This window comes from Topomyia yanbarensis, chromosome 2 (assembly GCF_030247195.1).
Source record: "Topomyia yanbarensis strain Yona2022 chromosome 2, ASM3024719v1, whole genome shotgun sequence".
Classification (NCBI taxonomy): Eukaryota; Metazoa; Arthropoda; class Insecta; order Diptera; family Culicidae; genus Topomyia; species Topomyia yanbarensis.
In genome coordinates, this window is record NC_080671.1 from 103,121,010 (window position 1) to 103,127,185 (window position 6,176).

Consider the following 6,176-nt stretch of genomic DNA (forward strand, 5'->3'; position numbering starts at 1 on the left):
AGTAAAATGAGGCAAACCGAATCGAAACTATAGGAGTGACCTTCCGTCCCCGCCTAAAATTACTTGGAACTATGTATCCTATATGTAAATAACACTTACCGGTCTCTTGGTGGCACGATTCATGTTAAAACTTACGGTTGGCACGGAGATCCTATTCAGACTAGCTTGGACTAATCGTAGTCCAGTACTTCCAGCATTTTCAAGCTTAATTCGCCCACCAGTTAAGTCTCCATTAGGATATTTCCTGTATTTCTATTGCCATGTGACATTGAGCATTATTAATTCGTAGATGTTCTTTCATCAGAAAGCCTTCAGTGCAGTCTTTTTTGTCCTGACAGTTGCAATGATCAGCTGGTTGAAACACGCCTCTCAGCGAGCGTCGTCCATTCCCTAATCGTTGTGACCGCCAAACGGGATGCTTTCCCATAGAACATTCAACCGTTCGTTAAGTTAATTCTGCTATTTAATACATCTGCGATAAAAAGAGTCTAAAACTTGTATTTTTCTGCAATTTTGAAAAAGTATTGTTGGGAGAATTTTTTTTTCACGTGCGCTTCGATTGCTACGATTGAACTTTATTCTAGGATGGTCAATTACGTTCCGCCGAAAAAGTAATTCACGGTGTTTTATTTTTTTTGTGTATCACTAAAAACCAAGACGACCGCTGTTCAGAGTTGAGTAGTTTGCAGTGAAGGTGGATTCGCCAATAAGTAACTCACGATCCCTCGAAATGTCAGACCCAATCATGACGTTTTGCTGACATCAAAATACGGGCACTCATTTTTCTAACGATGTATGGTATGTATGGTAAAAAAAACAACTCAAAGGTATCTAAGCATACCAAAACAACTTCCGAAAAAAATTTCCCGGATTTAGTTCTATCGATGCTATAAGGACACTGGTGAAAATGCCAACTCGGCCAAGGCTGCAATTGTCATGTAAGTGTAACATAGCAGGAAATTGCAAAATTTGATTATTCACACTATTCTTATTTCGAAAGAGTTGAACAACGTTGGTTAAAACTTATCTGTTGTATAGATCGTTTTGTTTCGAATTCTATTGTGTGTATTGTTTTCAGAACATCATGGTACAGCTTTTGCAACTTGTGTGATATATATGCAAAAAGTGTTGCCCTACTTCCCTGATGCTACAGTCATCACTTCGACCAATTTTGCAAAATGTGTGTCGCGGCACGAACTGGAACCTATTTAGCAATACACTGAAGTCCAGTCAGTTCGCTAAAAAAGCGACGATTGCCGTAAGTATGCAAAATGCCAATATAGACACCAATTGTAGATTCGAAACTAAACGTGTGTTGTTACCTCCAGGACATAGTCATAAAGTCTAGGATTTAACCATTTATGAACTGCGAACACTGCAGATCATGAATTATTTGGAGGATGGGACATTATGACGTACAGGATATGTGACTGTTTCTACAATATATTACCGCCTGAGTATATTTTTTTTTGTATTTTTGGACTACTTGTCTTTGTTTTAGAATTGTTGCTACTAAAAACTTTCCAAAACCTATTTATAACCCGCAATAAAATCTTGGATACGGACCTAAACAATAATACACTGACATTATCGAACCAAGGGAATAATTCTAACGAAGATGAGCCAATCGACGATGAAGGACTGGGGCGCAAGAAGAATGGAAGGCTGAATCACACCCAGAAATAAGCGACTGATGGTGTTTCGCCTAAATGCGTTTGTATAACTTTATGTATACGAGATTTGAGGTATTATTGTAAAATATACAGGGTGTTTGGTTCATGGTTAAGAACCGCTCGGGGGGTGATAGACTGTCATATTTGAAGAAAAAGATGGGTGGGTAATGTCTGCGACATAACCGGAGAGATGTAGAATACATAAGGAACACGTTCTTCAAATATGTTGATACTCATTAGGATTTTATTGTGACCACGACACCCCATTTCAATATTTCTGAATGAACAGAAGGTCGAGTTTGGAAAGTTTGTAACTTTCATTGTACTTAACCAAATTACACAATGTTCGCACTAATGATTCAGAAATATGATCAGGAATCTTCTGTTAGATTTGTAAGTATGTATAATTTACATGAATAAAGAAAAATTGATTTTCAGGAATCAATTATTATCTGTTCTTCCATTGGCCAGTACTACGCGACTTCCTCATGCTAACAATTAATTTCATCGTTAGCCATCTCCCTCACCAAGGCCAACAACGCCAACAAAACCGGTCCTTTTCAGGACCACCATCATTTTTGTAAAGAATAATTTGAAATATTCCTCGCCCAAATCAGCTTTTGTCCGAAAATCCTAATGAGTATCAACATATTTGAAGAACGTGTTCCTTATGTATTCTACATCTCTCCGGTTATGTCGCAGACATTACCCACCCATCTTTTTTGTTATTAGTACATGTTATACATACTTCAAATTTTAATACAGCATAGAGGAACATATTTGCAACAAATTGGTCTAAAAATCAAATCATTCTGTTAAGTATGATAAAAGTTATTAACGTTCAAAATCTGACGCGGCGCCGCAGCCGATATTTTGAAACGGGACCCCTATATTGAAACCTTAAATGTATTCTACATTAAAAATCATTTAATGCAGTTAGTTCACGGGGGCTGCCAAAAAGCTTGAATAGAAGCATGCGACTTCAACGTTTCTCTTAAACACATGCAACAACACATTCGTTTTGGTAATACTGATAATAACAGTAGAAAGGAATGGAAAAGCAGTGCACGAAACGAGCGAGAGGATAATTTAAATTTTTGTTCCGTGTGCAAGCTACTTCTTTCCACCCAACGTATTATGTCGCTTGTTGAAAATTTTCTACACACCTTAAAATAAAAGTTTCAGTTTAACTCTCACTAGAACACAATTGATTGGTCCTGAAAAGAACCGTTGCTTTTATTGTAATTTACGCCCACTCCCACAAACCGACCAAGTAGGCATCAGTGGCTTCATTACGGCTGAGTTTTGTAAGCGTAGCTCGACTTTGAAGTAATACACAACCTTACGAACCAGACGCTGGAATGTTAGCCAGCGGATTAGTTGCTCCGTTGCCCTTTAGTTGGGGCGAAATACTAGCATGGCGACAGTTCCTGATCGGTAGTTGGTTGCGATGGGCCACCAGTAGCTGGGGCACTTTTGCGGACCGTCATCATCGCCAACTGCTTTCCTCCGGTGGACTGGCTGCTTGCTAGTGCTTGAACGAATACGAATGATGAGAAAAACCGACCGACCAATATTCATATATGAAAACACAAGAAAGCACTACTATCGCTCTCCCGCTCGTTTTCGTGCCATTCCTGTGCCTTTCCTTTCCGTTCGGCTACCAATACTAGCATAACCAAAACGAATATTCTGTCTTTCCATCGCCTTCAATCTAGTGGCCAGTGCTAGCAAACTTGCATGTTCAGTTTTTCAATAACAACATTCAAACAATATTTTCAAAGAATGTTGCAGATTTGAAAAGAAGGAAGGAAAAGATTTTCACAAATTTAAATTCTTTCGTGTTATTTGTTAGCGCTGATAAAGGCTATTTAGTTTGCTACTAGCAAGGAGCTGCACAAACAAATCGATTTATGCAGTTAATCAACGGAGGCTGCCAAAAAGTTCGAATAAAAGCATGCGACTAGTGTACTTTGAACGTTCTATATTTTATCAATACTAGAGAGGATCAATAAAATAATTCAAATTGTAATAGCGACATGCAATTGTGGCAACACTGGTCATGAGATGGTGGGGGAACACGCACATTCGTTTTAGTTATGATGGTAGTAGCAGCAGAAAGGAATGGAAAAGCAGTGCACGAAAACGAGCGAGAGGATAATTTAAATTCTCTTTCTTTCTTTCCACACATCGTATTTCTTATATTGCTTTCTGAAAATTATTTGTTATACACCATAAAATGTAAATTTCAGTTTAACTCTTATTAGAACACAATTAATTGGTCCTGTAAAGAACCGTTTATTGTTTTATTGCGGGAGCATAATTCAGACGCACTCCCCGCGGACACGGTGAGCTAGAAAGCACTATTTTGCATTCTCGAACAAACCGACCAAGTAGGCATCGTTGGCTTCTCGGGGCATCATTACGACTGAGCTTTGTAAGCGTAGCTCGACTTTGCAGTCCTGCACAATCTCACGACCCAGACGCTGGAACGATAGCCTACTCTGTTGCCCTTTAGTTGGGGCGAAATTCTTGCAGGGCGACAGTTCCTGATCGGGTTGCGATGAGTCACCAGTAGCTGGGGCACTTTTTCCGCCGTCGTCATCGCCGACTGCTTTTCTTCGGTGGACTGGCTGCTTGCTAGTGCTTGAACGAATACGAATGATGAGAAAAACCGACCGACAGATATTTATATAATCGCGCTAATATGCACTACTATCGCTTTCTCGCTCGTTCTCGTGCCGTGCATGAGCCTTTCCTTTCCGTCCGGCTTCTAATGGCCTAACCAAAGGAATATGCCGTCTTTCCCCCACCAAGTGCTCTCGTCAAGCAACCCAATGCGAATAACCATACGAACAAACATGTAATGGACCTATATATAAACTTTTCATTATTTTATTGTTCGGTTGATCTACCATAACGACGGCTCTGTGCGGGATGGGCTGAAAATTTTCACTTTTCCGAGTCGTTTTCGAAAGATTTTTCAAAACACATTTTTTTTGTTATTAGTACATGTTATACATACTTCAAATTTTAATACAGCATAGAGGAACATATTTGCAACAAATTGGTCTAAAAATCAAATCATTCTGTTAAGTATGATAAAAGTTATTAACGTTCAAAATCTGACGCGGCGCCGCAGCCGATATTTTGAAACGGGACCCCTATATTGAAACCTTAAATGTATTCTACATTAAAAAATTGTTCTACACATACCATCAATTCTCAACCGTTACAGAGTTATTGAACTTTATGTGTAAAAAACTTTTTGTCTTAAAATACCTTTAACTCAAAAAGTATACTTTGTATTTCAAATATTTTAGATCCACTGGGAAGGTGACAAAATTTCGCATTGAGTAATGCCCTCACATGTTTCAGCTAATGAGTTTAAGTAGCCTTTTAAAAGTAATTTAGTGAAAATTAAACAATTTTAATCGATTTTTCGTTCATTTCTTGAAAATCCAAATAGTTAACCCCATCATTTTAATAATCCAGATTGTTAGTCTTGAAGAGCTGCATAATTCGTTCTTTGACATGATACACTTACCTTTTCTTATTTTCATGAGTTTGGGTTATTCAACTTGGATATTTTTATCTTATTTTCACTAATACCAGCTCTAGTTGAAAAAGTATGGCACTTATTGTACTTTTTTTTTTTCTTTTTATTCGAAAGCCAGAAAAATTTTACAGAGAAAAATGTATTAATACTTTTCAGTTAAGTGAATTTAGTATTCTTTTAGAAGTAAATTAGTTTAAAGTTAGTGCTATTATTAGCATTTTCGTTAATTTTATTAAAATAGTAAATAATAAACATCACCATTATTATCATGGAAATAATGCATCTCAGCAAGTTCTATAATTCTTTCTTTGACTCCATTCAATTATCTCTTTTGGTTTCGACGCAAAATCGTTTTTATCACATCGTTTCATATGCAAAAATAACGATTTCGAACCCACTACATTTGTGGCGAGGTGCTGTGTTAACTATTAAATAGCAGCAAAATGAAGAGATGTAGACAAAGTGTCAAATAAAAAGTTATAGAGAACATTAAGGGGCATCAAATGAACAATAGTAACGATAAATTTTGTTGATTAATAATTAGAATAATTAAAAAAAACTCTCCAAAAAAACATAAAATTTTGAGTTATTTCGTTAGTAAAAAATCATTTAGTACACTTAACTAAAAGATATTTGTACATACACTGATAGGACATTTTCTCAGCTTTCCAATAAAATCTTGTAAATAACGATATAAAGCATATTTTCAGATTAGAGCCTTTCAAGCACTTGCAAGTCGGTTACAGGAAAAGTATAGTAATGAAATTACAAAGAAATGAGAAGAGATAGGAATATGTCGTCCAAGAACAAATTATGAATCGTCCTAAAACCCAACTTTTGGATAATGGATATTGCTATCATCATACTTCCTTATTTCGAGAAAATTAGCAAAAACCTCCTCAAAAACACTAACTTTTAACTACTTTACAGATAAAAGGTAATTA

The 6,176-nt window shown here is 36.8% G+C and overlaps 1 long non-coding RNA gene across 1 annotated transcript; it reads left to right on the forward strand.

Moving 5' to 3' along the window:
• Window positions 1-833: 833 nt before the first annotated feature.
• Window positions 834-1,454, forward strand: LOC131679045 (uncharacterized). The gene is made up of 3 exons (XR_009303792.1): window positions 834-938; window positions 1,079-1,258; window positions 1,329-1,454. It is a non-coding gene; the product is annotated as an uncharacterized LOC131679045 (long non-coding RNA).
• Window positions 1,455-6,176: the final 4,722 nt, after the last annotated feature.